This window comes from Barbus barbus, assembly GCF_936440315.1.
Source record: "Barbus barbus genome assembly, chromosome: 12".
In the NCBI taxonomy this organism is placed as follows: domain Eukaryota; kingdom Metazoa; phylum Chordata; class Actinopteri; order Cypriniformes; family Cyprinidae; genus Barbus; species Barbus barbus.
In genome coordinates this window covers 18,440,047-18,455,122 of record NC_136740.1, presented here as the reverse complement: position 1 = coordinate 18,455,122, position 15,076 = coordinate 18,440,047, and positions in this window count along the sequence as shown.

Below are 15,076 nucleotides of genomic sequence, written 5' to 3'. Positions count from 1 at the left end.
CAAAAGCCACCATTAATGTAAAACATGTCAAGAGTCCAGAATCTTTTTTTTAGCATCAGTGCTTTATAAATTCAGCATGGACAAATACATTCTCAGAATAGAAAACAAACAGGTAAAAAAAAAAACACTAATATTTCCCCCACATACCTTTCATACGTCTACATATGTGATTACACTGCTCATTTTATCACTTTTAATACCTAAAAATACTGGCTGCAGGTAATGAATACTCTGGCATATTTACTCTAAAGCCTGATTGCCAAACTCACACTTCACAAACTCTTCTGTGTTAAGTTTTGGCTGAGCTCCCTCACAGAGTCTGAGACTCTTAGTCAGAATTTCCTTGCTGAAGTGGAATATTTCTCCATGTGGAACATGGAATGCCATTCCGATGTTATCCCACATGTAGTATTTTCTGGCTTTTGTAGGTATCTTGATAGCTTTCATGTTACGAGACAGCCTGAAACGGTGTGTTTTACTCATTGCTTGGGGACGCCAGATAATGGTGTTTTCATGGAATCCACACACTGCATCCTGGTTATCCTCGAGCAGGGGATACTTAGAGAACAGCTTACATGCACGAGGCGCATGAATAACAATAGAATACATCACTTCCTGCTTATAGACCACAGTCTCAAAAATGCGAATATTGGGCTTCTGGCCCGCACAGAACTGCTGTTTGTAACTTCTCAACAACTCATGGATCGACATGCTGAAACGGAAGTTCCCCATGCGAGAGGATGACAAAAAGGCAGGAGAAGTGGTGAACTTGTGCAGGAAAGCTTTTTCTGTGTCAGTGTGTCGGTCATCCAGGTATCGCCTCTCAGCTTTAGTAATATCACCTCTGGAAATGTCTGGGCTCCACCATACCAGATCATGTTTTGGTGAGTGGCTGCACGTCGGTTTTTTAAATCCCTCAGAATCCCAGATGCCAAGGAATCCTTGGAGGTTAGTGTTATGCCGAAGGTATGACACTTGAAATTTCACATCCTCAGGGTGATTTGGGATTGTTCTATAGAGGTATTCATTCGGTATTCCCATCCATTTGAGCTCTTCAAGCTTCAGGTGCTGCCCATTATAGAATAGCTCTCTATGTCTTCTGTCATTGGTACGTAACATGCTTTCAGGTTGAGAAAAGCTGTTTATAAGATGAAATCACTTCTGAAATGGGAGTGTGATGACTTGTTGCACTGCAAGAATGTAAATATTGTATATTTTATCATGTTAGCATTCTCCAATTTATATTGTTAACAAATACTAAAGGCAAATCTTGTATGTCAACCAAATAAAAAAAGTTAGTTTTAAAAGAGAGTTGAAGCATATTAAACTCAACATAATATCCGATAGGAAAAAAGTAATGAATCCGAGTCATCTCTTGTTTAATATTTCCCAGGGAACATTAGGTCTATCCAACGTGCATTTAAGCTATCACGTTAATAATTTAAAGGAGAACAAGTAGAAAATACAATATTACTTTTATAATAATAATAATAATAGCGAAAAAATCACGTGGAGACTTATAATGCAGCCACCAATTCAGTTTGTGATCAGCATTACCAAAATATAATTTACAGGTCGTACTTACATGAGGTAAAAAGCTGCTTTGGTAATTATTAGCCTTACTAAACCTCCTCAAAAAAAAAAAAAAAAAAACACACACACAAAAGAATAAATAAATATAAAAAATAATAATAATATAAACAGTAGGGAATTTGGTGTCAGTGTTCAGGAAGTTGACAAAAATGTTTGGGTTTGTAGCCTAATGTTACCTAGCAGCCAAATTAACATTCAGATATTCATGATAAGGGTTAAATTTATAAATTTATCTCAGTTAAAAACTTACTATTAGATGTACAATAAAAATATTATGTTATTTCAAGAATTTAAGTAAGTAATTTAAGTTATTTTATGTTCTAAGAAATGGGCTGGTAGTAGTCTATCTGTTTTCTGTGGAAATCGAAACTGTGGACATGCCTAACAGTCTAGATAGAAACATGTCCAAAGCAAGGAAAAAAGGTAACAAAAGTTTCACTAAAGAATTTTGAGAGCATTTATTTTTCTCATGGCTGCGTAAAATAGCTACTTTCTTTCTTTCAATTTTAGACAACCCTATTTCATTTAAAAACCTAATAAAATAAAATAAACTTGAAATCTTGCTTCTAATAATTAGAAATTCTGTATTAGGCCTACAACGAGTACTAAATAATAGCCATGTACAACTGAATGACAGAATCGGCAGTGTAGTATTTTTCTTTTAAAAAATTTCATTGAGTTTGAATAATTTATGGCAATTACTAAATGTACCATCTTAAATTAATTATATACGTGTATTTTTTTTCCTGCGTAGTAAAAATGAACTGAAATAGGCTAGTTATTTAAAAACAACAACAAATGATTATTCACTCACCAACTTGCTGTTATCCTGTCTCTTTGAGTCAAAGCAAACTATGAACAAGTCACCTAGAAAAGGGTTTTTCCAAGAGCTGTTATGATGTAACTTCAAAATAAAAGCCCTATGCCTCAACAAAGAAAATGAGTGGCTAATTAGATGGTTGTCATTTTTAGCAAACATATTTTATTCAAGTAAATAATGTTCTGGTTCCTGTGTTAACCTATCTCAAGTGTTTAAAATTAATGAAGAGTGATTTCAGTTGTAAGTATAGAATTCACTTCCATTTTATATAAATTTTCAGTGCTATGCAGACACTTTTCTCACTTTGTCTTCTAAGTATTACTACTACCCCACACAACATATAGTAGAGTGTTTTTAAAAGAAATAAAGACATTCTTTTTATATATATATATATATAGTAAAGGAAATTGTGTGGATGTGAAACAAACAAACTTTGACAAAAAGTAGTCTTTAATAATGCCTAAATATGTATCCAAATGCAAAACCTAATGCATACAAATAATTATGACTGAAATATGTTTCCAGCAACTAGGGTATACACAGTTGTGGCCTAATGGTTAGAGAGTCGGACTCGTAATCCAAAGGTTGCGGGTTCGAGTCTCCGGCCGGCAGGGATTGTAGGTGGGGGGAGTGAATGTACAGCGCTCTCTCCACCCTCAATACCACGACTGAGGTGCCCTTGAGCAAGGCACCGAACCCCCAACTGCTCCCCGGGCGCTGCAGCATAAAATGGCTGCCCACTGCTCCGGGTGTGTGTTCACGGTGTGTGTGTGTTCACTGCTGTGTGTGTGCACGTTGGATGGGTTAAATGCAGAGCACGAATTCCGAGTATGGGTCACCATACTTGGCTGAATGTCACTTCACGTCATGGCTATATAGGGCCATACAGCCATCTAACGGTTACACAACGGTATTACAGATGATAAATGGTGCATAATTTTGATGTATTTATTACTAAGTTAAAATTACTAATAAACAGGCCCGGTTCCACGGGGGGCCAGGGTGGGCCTGGCCCACCCAATCAGAAGCTTGGCCCACCCTGGCCACACACGTAACAGCCAATCACAAAATTGTTGGGATATTCAATTGAGGTTCATCTATTTTTTCTTTTTCGGTTTCTTACCGCCCACACCCACATACGTGCTAATAATGTATTTTCGCACATCATGGAGCCGCTACCAATATGCACGGAATTGAAATCCTTGAATGAGCGCCTGCGCCTTTTACTTTCGATTTGGCGATTGTTGCATGTTTAGTTTGACTTATAGGCTGTGTCCAAATTCAGGGTCTGCATCCTTCGGAGTACTCATTTGAAGGATGTTACGTCACAGCTCCGCGACGAAGGCTGTCCAAATTCGTAGGATCCTTCAAATGCGGCCCACAAATACGTCCTCCTTTTCCCCGAATTGGAAGGATGGGTGTGGTGGATCCTTTCCCGTCCTACCTATCCCATAATTCTTTTCGGCAGAGCGTAATGGAGGACGAAGCGAGCGGTAGCGGAGTGGGAGAGGAGTTTCTCTGACAAAACAAGCTAAAGTTTATGCTTCGGCTCAATGAATTTGTAGGAGAAATTAGTAGAATACTTAAAAACAAATAAAAATAGGCTATAATGGCTTACCTGGATGTGACTGTCTTGTAGTCTGATATAAAAAACTCTCCGACAACGAGCAAAGAAAGTATTTAATTTATTTAATTGCTTTATTTCTTCCAAAAGAATTAAAATGAGGAGAATAACTCTTTGTTTGTCCATTTTCCCGCTTCTTGCTTGGCGCTGTCACGGTTGCTAGGCGACAGGATATGAGCAACGGGTAAGGGAGGGAACTGAAAGAAGGGTAGGCTGTCCAAATTCACAAACACCGACTTCCGGGTTTTGCGGACGTCGGAGGATCCCTCCTCCTTCAACCGGGTAGGAAGGATCCTAAGGAGGATGCAGACCCTGAATTTGGACACAGCCATAATCTGGTGTTTAATTAGTCATGTGTTTGTTACATCAGCAAGAGATAAAGAGCGCTGTCACTTTAAGAGTTGGGAATGAATAATGACGTTGACGCTAGAATGTTTTCACGCAGTTCAGTGATGTGAATGTTCAGTGACGCAGTTCAGTGAAGTTGAGGAGAACAATAAAAATCAAATAAATTCCAGTATGAGTCCTCTTTACAGACGTATCAATTCGCGACGAGGATGGCTGAAGAATCCCTTTGGACTGTCTCTGGCCCCCCGCAATTTTACGAAGTGCATGGACGCGGTTCTTTCCCCTCTGAGACAGATGGGAGCATTCTCTTATTCAAATATTTTATTGATTTTCATTATTATACAACAATCTCAGCCACACAAACATATACAACATTCTTCTTAAATCACATATTTCACACCAAAACACATAACTACAAACAACAAACACATACACACGCCTTTAATTAAAAAAAAAAAAAAATAGAAGAGATGTCAGTGTCAGATATGATCAATTATGAAATAGTGTCTCATAAGGATTCAACATAAGATGAAAAGGGCTGCCAGACCCTATAAAACTTTCCAGAGAAACCTCGAATAGTATACTTAAGGTGCTATTTCACCACGTGCTAATCCGCTCAGACAGCATGTCTGTGGTGTCCTACATAAATCACCAAGGACGCCTCTCCTCAAAGTGCCTTTGCCTACTGGCAAAACATCTTCTGGAATGGGCTCAACCTCATCTGCACTCACTGAGAGCGGCGCACATTCCGGGCAAATTGAACCAAGGAGTGGACAAGATATCTCGGAGCAATGTTCCCTCATAGGATTGAACGCTCCATCCTCAGATCTTTGGCGAGGCCGAGGTAGACCTTTCTTTCTTCTTTCTTTCTTTCTTTCTTTCTTTCTTTCTTTCTTTCTTTCTTTCTTTTATTTATAGAGCACTTTCACACAACTACCAGTTGATCCAAAGTGCTGTACAATACAGCTAAAAATACAACAGATATAAAACCAAAGTACATCACAGCACAATATAACAATACAATTGACAAGGCTAGGTAAAAGCTATTGACAGAAGATGGTTTTTAAGATGGCACTTAAATACAGGCAAGGAGGGCGCAGCTCTAATAGAAGCTGGTAAATTGTTCCACAGAGTGGGGCCAGCAACAGCAAAGGCTCGATCACCTCTGCAGCGAAGCCTCGATCTAGGAACAGAGAGGAGACCAAGGTTACTGGATCTTAGGGATCTGTTAGGTTTATAGGTAGAAATTGCCTCAGAAAGATAGGACGGGGCGAGATTATGCAGAGATTTAAAAACAAAAATTAAAATTTTAAAGATAATTCTAAATTTAACTGGTAACCAGTTTAGTGAAATAAGAATGGGCGAGATGTGATCGAACCTTCGTCTGCCTGTCATTAATCTTGCAGCAGCGTTTTGGACCATCTGCAGATGCATTATAGAAGACTGACTTATACCATAGTATAATGAATTACAATAGTCTAAACGAGATAAAACAAACAAGTGAATAATCTGTTCAAACTGTTTTACAGAGAGTAAGGATTTAATTTTGGATAAACGCTGTAAGTGGAAGAAACTTGATTTGACCACTGCGGTAATTTGTTTCTCAAAACCCAGGTTGCAGTCAAAAAGAACACCAAGATTTTTGGCACAGGGTGTAAGGTAGGAAGAGAGATGACCAAAGTGAAGGGCACAGTCTTCATATGACTTTAAACCAAACAGAATGATTTCAGTTTTGTTCTCGTTTAACACTAAAAGATTCTGCTTTAGCCATATTTGCAATTCGTTTAAACAATTCAACAGAGGTCCTAAAAATTCTTTACTTTTGTGTTTCAAGGGAAAGTACAACTGAGTATCATCCGCATATAAGTGGAAGGACACTCCATATTTCTCAAAGATAGCACCCATTGGTAGCATGAATATAGAAAATAAAACTGGGGCAAGAATTGAGCCCTGAGGCACCCCACAGACAAGTGGGTGTGAGGACGAACTATGTTGGCCAATGGAGACACTAAAACTTCTGTTTGCTAAGAAAGATTGAAACCATTTCAATACCTTTCCTTGTAACCCAACACAACTCTCCAACCTGGAAATCAAGATTGTGTGGTCAACCATATCAAATGCAGAGCTTAAGTCTAGAAGCACCAAAGCTACAGCATTCCCTTTATCTGTTTCTATTAAAATATCATTTACAACTTTTAGAAGTGCAGTTTCCGTGCTGTGTTGAGACTTAAAACCCGATTGGAATTTTTCAAGAATATTATTTGACATCAAATGGGACTGTAGCTGGGTCAACACAATTTTCTCAAGGATCTTTGAAAGAAATGGCAAATTTGATATAGGCCTGAAATTATTAAAATTTGAAGAATCAAGATTAGGCCTCTTTAATAATGGAGTTACTGTAGCTGTTTTTAAGCAGTCAGGAACAACCCCAGTAATTAAACTAGTATTAAAGATTGATAGAAGATCGTGTCCAATGATATTGAAAATCTGTTTTAAAAATCTATATGGAATAATATCTTGAGAAGACGAAGTTGGTCTTAGACGTTCAACAATGCCTTTACAGAATTCAAAGGAAACAGGCTGAAAGTTATTCCATAGCACTTGACCACTTGATCTCACAGGTTGGGCCGAGTTCCCCAAGGGCAAGTTAGATCTTAATTGAAAGGATTTCTCGTTAAAAAATGTACAAAATTGTTCACACAGTGATACGGAAGAATCAGGAAAAATGATGACAGGGGGACTGAGCACGGAGTCAATAGCAGAGAAGAGTGCCTTAGGTCTGTGAGAGTTGTCACTAATAAACTCAGATAGATACTTGGACTTGGCGGCCTTAACAGCTCTCTGATACACAAATAAGGAATCTCTCCAAATTTAATAAGAGACCTGTAATTTATCCTTGCACCATTTTCGCTCTGTTCTTCTGCAGGCCTTTCTAAGCAAACGAGTTGAATCATTAAGCCAAGGCTGATGTTTGGTGACAATACGTTTAGGTTTTAATGGAGCAATGAGATTCAAAGTAGACAAACATTTTTGATTAAAGAAATGAAAAAGTCTGTTCACATCCTGCAAAGAAGAGAACATTTCAGGCAAAGGTGGGTCAGTTATAGGCAGCATAGGAGGATGCAAATCTCTCACATGTCTGAGTGGAGAAATAACGATTCAAACGAGTCACTGGACATGAGGCAGCAACTGGATCAGGAAGATGAGAGGAAAAAGTACCAATCTGTGGTCAGAAAAACAAGTTTCACTGATTTCAATGTCCGAAATTTGAAATCCACGTGAAAAAACCAAATCCAACGTGTGACCATGAGCATGAGTAGGCTCTTGCACCCACTGCACAAAATCAAATGAGTCAATAAGATTTTTAAATTCAGTCACCAGAGGTTTAGTGGGGCAACATAAATGGATATTAAAATCACCCAACACTACGATGTAATCAAACTGAGGAATCAGTTCTCCAAGTAAATCAGAAAAATCATTTAAAAAAACATTGTTAATACGCGGTGGACGATAGATATTAACACAAAGGACTGGACGTGCCAAATCTATTCGAAGAAGCTGTACCTCAAAGCTTGAATAGACACCAGACTGAATAATACGTGTAATGAAGTTTCGTTTAAAAACAGCTGCCAGTCCTCCTCCACGTCCAGTTTTCCTGGGGCAATTATAAAAGGTGCAATCCAGAGGAACAAGTTCAGAAAAGGGACTGAAATCTCCCTCTTTAACCCAAGTTTCCTTCAAAAATATAAAATCCAAATCCTTTGAAATAAATAAATCGTGCAGGATAAAAGTTTTATTTAAGAGCAAGGAGCGAACGTTAAGTAATCCCATTCTGATCGGCGGGGACTTGCAGGGTGAAGGATGACCTCGATTCAGTGGACGGAGAACGCCATGGTTAACACCTCCACCACGAATCCAGGGAGAGATGGGCAATCGGACGAATCCACCGATAGGGCTTCTCCAGCGAACGTCTTGCCACATAACGACCAGAGACGGGCGAAGATGCCAGTGAGGGAAAGTCAGAAAGCTGAGTAAATCCAGAGAGTAAACCGGACTTAATCCTGGTAGTAACACCAACCCGCTTCCCTCGTCTTCTGCGACGCCTTCTCCGCGGCACGTCGAAGGGCCGTCGACACAGAAAATCGGGAATGTTTGGCGCGAACGGCGGTGGATGCGTATAAGCTCCACTCCACTCGGCATCAGATGAATAAGAGACTAACTTTCCAATATCAAGTAATGTTTGACGGTCATAGGTTAACAATATAGAGTTCACAGTAGTTAAAACTGATGTTAAGATAAGTAAAATAGCCAACGTCAACATATAAAATAAACAGGACAGACGACTCGCCACACACACTGGCGCCATCTTGTATTTCAGTTCCTCTGAAATACTTTCCTGTAGACCTCTTAGCCTCAGGAGCCAACTCTCACTACCAGAATTATTATTCGAAGATCGAGGATGCGTTGGCCCACGAATGGCCCAAACTCCTCCTTTACACGTTCCCCCAATCGACCTGATTCCACAGGTTATCAGGTGAATCAGGGAGCGGGGAAACAAGGTCCTCTTGGTGGTGCCCCTGTGGAAGAATCAACCTTGGTTGTCAGAGCTGACTCAGCTGCTCATAGCAGCCCCGTGGCCCATTCCTCTGAGACGGGTTCTGTCCTTCCTGCAAGAATTGCTGGATAAAGGACGTTCCCCGTCCACACTCAAGGTCTACGCAGCAGCTATAGCTACCTCACACGCCCCTATAGCAGGCCAGGCAGGAGCACTTCAGTTGTCCGCTTCTTGAGGGGTGCCAAGAGGCTGAATCCACCTCGGCCCTTCACAGTCCCTACATGGGACTTGCCCATGGTGTTGAGCCGCTACAGTCCACTACCCTTCGGTCACTGTCACTAAAGACTGCTCTGCTCTTAGCACTAGCGCCAGCCAAGCAAGTAGGAGACTTGCAGGCGCTCTCCATTAGCCCTGCCTGCCTGGAATTTGGGCCTAATGACCACAAGGTCATCCTGAAACCAAGGCAGGGTTATGTGCCCATAGTGCTTTCCACTCCATTCAGAGCTCAGGTCATCACGCTCTCCACACTTCCTGCCTCTGATGAGGACCAAGAGTTATGCCACACACACACACACACACACACACATATATACTGTGTATAAACATGAGATTCATATGGGAAGGTCTGACATCCATATGTTGCAAACTATCTTTTATTACTTATTGAAAACATTGGTGATGCAGTGTGGTCCAGGCAGTAGGACAATAATGATGCATGTCATATAAGGAGTACAAATCACTCTCATACTGGTGACCGAGGCTAATTCTTTTGTAAACTGAGAACTCAAACAGGAGAAAATTTAATTTTGGTTTTATTTATAATTGAAAATCAGAGATCTTATAAAAAAATAGCCAAAAATTAGTTGGATGATTTTTTTTTTCCAGCTTTCATAGTTTTCTACGAATGGCAAATTTCAGTATATTATACATAAGGTATATAAAAAAATACAATCATAATATATGGTAGGCCTGAGAAGCATGTTATTCATCACAAGCGCTCAAGTGGTTTAGTATCACTTAAGTATCTTTAAACAAGGTCAAATGTGGTTGAAATTTATGAAGGTCTTGACCCTTCAAACAAAACACACAAAAACCAATGCTGGTTACAACCAAGCAAACATGATTGTTTGATAGTGTAAACAAAATAAACTCAACAGAGACACCCCTTATAGAGACACACACTACCAGCAGTACCTTTCATATGGTAATCAGGACACCAGCTGTACAGGTGAGGCTCCATAGCTCAGTGGTTCGAGCACTGGTCTTGTAAACCAGGGGTCGCGAGTTCGATCCTCGCTGGGGCCTGATTAATAACTAAAGGATGCTTTTGAAGCACTATCTAAAGACAAATGATTGTCGATAGAACAGAATCACTCAAATAGATCTGATAATTGTTCAGCACTACAAAAGACACCAAGATCTTTAGACTATATGCAGAACTTCATCTTACATGTGAGAGCAAAGTGCTGCAACTTTCTGATCTGATATTTCAAGAACTTTACAGAATAACAATGGCTTGGATACATTTTTTTCATTTTATCTCATTGCATTGATTTACATCTGAGTATCTCTGTTTTCTCTCTTATTAGGAAACATATAGGTGAAATCTAATATAAGGTAGATCTAGGATTGGTTATGCAGACAGAAGGATGTCATTTGTGACAGATGAATCACGTGTCTGTCATTCATCCTAAACTTCAAACAATAAAAGCTACAGGGACATGTTGGACACACCCTTTGAACAGTTTCTCATATGTACTTTTCAAATGGTAATAAGGACAAGAGAAGAGCAGGTGAGGCTCCATAGCTCAGTGGTTAGAGCACTGGTCTTGTAAACCAGGGGTCGTGAGTTCAATTCTCGCTGGGGCCTAACAGATGCTCTTTTGAGTAGTTATCAAAAAGTTTACAGATATAGATGATTAGTGGTACAATAGAAGAGAACTGAGCAAGTTTGTTAAGAAGTGTTCAACCATCCTGAAAGAGGTCAAATGTAGCAAAATAGAGACAAGATTGGTTGGAACCAGGCAAAGAAATTACTAATCATTTTCCAATCTGGTGAGACGGAGTAAAAAATGTAAAACAAAATATTAAGCAGCACAACTGTTTTCAATATTGATAATAATAAGAAATGTTTCTTGAGCACCAAATCAGCATATTAGAATGAATAGTACATTTTTTGACTTTGTAATCTTTAATCAAAATATCATAAGAATAACTAAGAATAGACATTTTTTTCCCTTTCAGTTTATATTTTCATACGTTTCTTGAGTTAATTCCATAAACCTCTATCTTATACTTTAGTAGGTATACTTTACTAGTGGTAAATACAGCCATTGCTGTTAGCAGGTTTAAAGCTGGTATAGTGTCAAAGATCTCTAGATTATGTTTATAAATAGCCTGAAAGATCACAGATTTTAAATTAATATTCAGTCTGCTTTGATATGAGGTCAAATGGGCCCAATAAATCCTCTGTAGCTCCACCCCTCATCAATGAATGTAGAAGTATTGAAACTATGATTGAGTTATTCACATTTTGGCTCACTGTAGGCCTACCATGTACCACTACCATTTCACACACACACACACACACACACACACACACATATATATATACTGTGTATAAACATGAGATTCATATGGGAAGGTCTGACATCCATATGTTGCAAACTATCTTTTATTACACTTTTCTGTTGGACAGTCCTGGGGAATGACAAATAAAGTTGTTGTTTTTTTGTTTTTTTTTATAATAGACTGACTGACAGGATACCATAATTTGAAAAAAGCAAAAAGGGTTCCTCCTTAATTGTGTAAAACAAATGGTATGGAGAAAAAAAAACAACAACTTGGGTATATGTTCACTGGGCAACAGCTGGTAATAAATGTTAGAATTAGAGATCGACCGATATATCGATTTACCGATACTTTTCCCGATATTTAAGCATTTTCCCATTATCGGATATCAGTTTTGTAATATCGGAGTCACCGATAAACACCGCCATCTTGTGGGCGTTTTGAGAATTGCGCACAGGATCGCAATTGCAGCGCATCTGAGGGGAGACGAGACAACAACAACAACGGCGTGCAGGTACTTGATTTGCTGTAGTTAGTAAACTATTTAATATTACAGTCATTAATGCACAAATTAGATGTATTACATAAATGCCTGATATGTAGTTTATGCAACTTGGCTCTAAGAAATATGATAAAGATACTCTGTCAAGCCATGTCCCTATAAAGATATAACTTTGCCTGAAATAACACAGCCATGAATCAGCGCATGTTGTAAATAAAAGCATTGAATTTAATTCTCTCTCTTTTGTCTATATGCTCATCATTAGTCTCGTGAAGGCGGGGGTCAAGTAGATAATCCGTCAAGTCCTCTCCCAATAAAGACATAACTTTGCCTGAATTAAATAATACAGCCATGAATGATTGCATGTTGGAAATAAAAGCATTGAATTTAATGATCTCTCTGTGGTCTATTAGTCTATTTATTTGCTTCCTCAGAGTTTGCTAAACATTCTGTAATATACTCGTATATAGTACAGCATGTGATGTGTCCTGTGCCATGCCTCGTCTTATCTTGTCATTGTCAACATACTGTTTTATTGTTGTTGTGCTTTTTAATTAAGAATAACAATGAATCCATATTTTGTTTTAGTCTTAAAAAGGGAAAGGTGTATAGGTATAAGCAAAACAGACAATTATCTTTTCTTGCAAAATGTGACACCAAGATCGCGAATTTGAAAGTGAAAGTGCATGAAAAAAGGAATTCCTGATCACAAAATTTAATTCACAAATAATACCGATGAAAAAGAACGAGTTGAATGTTGAACACTTTCGTTACCATATAACTATAAACTATGATAAAAGTTCATCAGGATGCATTGATTATTCAAATGTTGTAGCAAAAACAAAAACAAAAAAACAACAAACAAATTGCAACCAAATTATGTGCTCGTGCGACCAACTGAGAAAGTTAGTAGCAAAAGTGAGATCAGTGGGAAGAATGAGTCTAGAGCCCTGCATGAAAGACTGCTAATTCTCAAAACATGTTTTGTTAAGATGACTGAAAGGAGGAAAAACCCAAAGTGAAGTATGGACTTACTTCACGCAGTCATTTATTTACTTTATAACAATAAATAAATATCGGTTCTGCATATCGGTTATCGGGCACATAAACATGCAATTAATTGGTATCGGTTATAAAAAAATCAATATCGGTCGATCACTAGTTAGAATGAGAATTCAGCTTTAACGACGTGTGACGCAGTCAACTCTGTCTGTGTCTGTAAAGGTGTGAACTAATTGGTCCATACAATTAGAACAACAAAGGGACAGTGTTCCTCAGAAAGTTCCTGTAGCCTATCCATATTAGATTAGTTTGATAACTACTTGTCTTGTGTATTGCAGGATCTCCATGTATCTACTGTTTGTGACATTTGTTTTCAGACATAAAGGTCTGTCCCACAGACAGAACTTTGTGTTATGATTCTTTGAAGGCTCACACGCTAACATCTCTGCTGAAGAACTGTGCTACACTACTACTTTCATTAAATTCTTCTTCCAAAAACAACATTGGTCAAGCTTGCTTATTTTGTTTATTAGAAGATATTGAAAACATTGGTGATGCAGTGTGGTCCAGGCAGTAGGACAATAATGATGCATGTCATATAAGGAGTACAAATCACTCTCATACTGGTGACCGAGGCTAATTCTTTTGTAAACTGAGAACTCAAACAGGAGAAAATTTAATTTTGGTTTTATTTATAATTGAAAATCAGAGATCTTATAAAAAAATAGCCAAAAATTAGTTGGATGATTTTTTTTTTCCAGCTTTCATAGTTTTCTACGAATGGCAAATTTCAGTATATTATACATAAGGTATATAAAAAAATACAATCATAATATATGGTAGGCCTGAGAAGCATGTTATTCATCACAAGCGCTCAAGTGGTTTAGTATCACTTAAGTATCTTTAAACAAGGTCAAATGTGGTTGAAATTTATGAAGGTCTTGACCCTTCAAACAAAACACACAAAAACCAATGCTGGTTACAACCAAGCAAACATGATTGTTTGATAGTGTAAACAAAAGAAACTCAACAGAGACACCCCTTATAGAGACACACACTACCAGCAGTACCTTTCATATGGTAATCAGGACACCAGCTGTACAGGTGAGGCTCCATAGCTCAGTGGTTAGAGCACTGGTCTTGTAAACCAGGGGTCGCGAGTTCGATCCTCGCTGGGGCCTGATTAATAACTAAAGGACGCTTTTGAAGCACTATCTAAAGACAAATGATTGTCGATAGAACAGAATCGCTCATATAGATCTGATAATTGTTCAGCACTACAAAAGACACCAAGATCTTTAGACTATATGCAGAACTTCATCTTACATGTGAGAGCAAAGTGCTGCAACTTTCTGATCTGATATTTCAAGAACTTTACAGAATAACAATGGCTTGGATACATTTTTTTCATTTTATCTCATTGCATTGATTTACATCTGAGTATCTCTGTTTTCTCTCTTATTAGGAAACATATAGGTGAAATCTAATATAAGGTAGATCTAGGATTGGTTATGCAGACAGAAGGATGTCATTTGTGACAGATGAATCACGTGTCTGTCATTCATCCTAAACTTCAAACAATAAAAGCTACAGGGACATGTTGGACACACCCTTTGAACAGTTTTTCATATGTACTTTTCATATGGTAATAAGGACAAGAGAAGAGCAGGTGAGGCTCCATAGCTCAGTGGTTAGAGCACTGGTCTTGTAAACCAGGGGTCGCGAGTTCAATTCTCGCTGGGGCCTAACAGACACTCTTTTGAGTAGTTATCAAAAAAGTTTACAGATATAGATGATTAGTGGTACAATAGAAGAGAACTGAGCAAGTTTGTTAAGAAGTGTTCAACCATCCTGAAAGAGGTTAAATGTAGCAAAATAGAGACAAGATTGGTTGGAACCAGGCAAAGAAATTACTAATCATTTTCCAATCTGGTAAGACGGAGCAAAAAATGTAAAACAAAATATTAAGCATGTTTCTTGAGTTAATTCCATAAACCTCTATTTTATACTTTAGTAGGTATACTTTAATAGTGGTAAATACAGCCATTGCTGTTAGCAGGT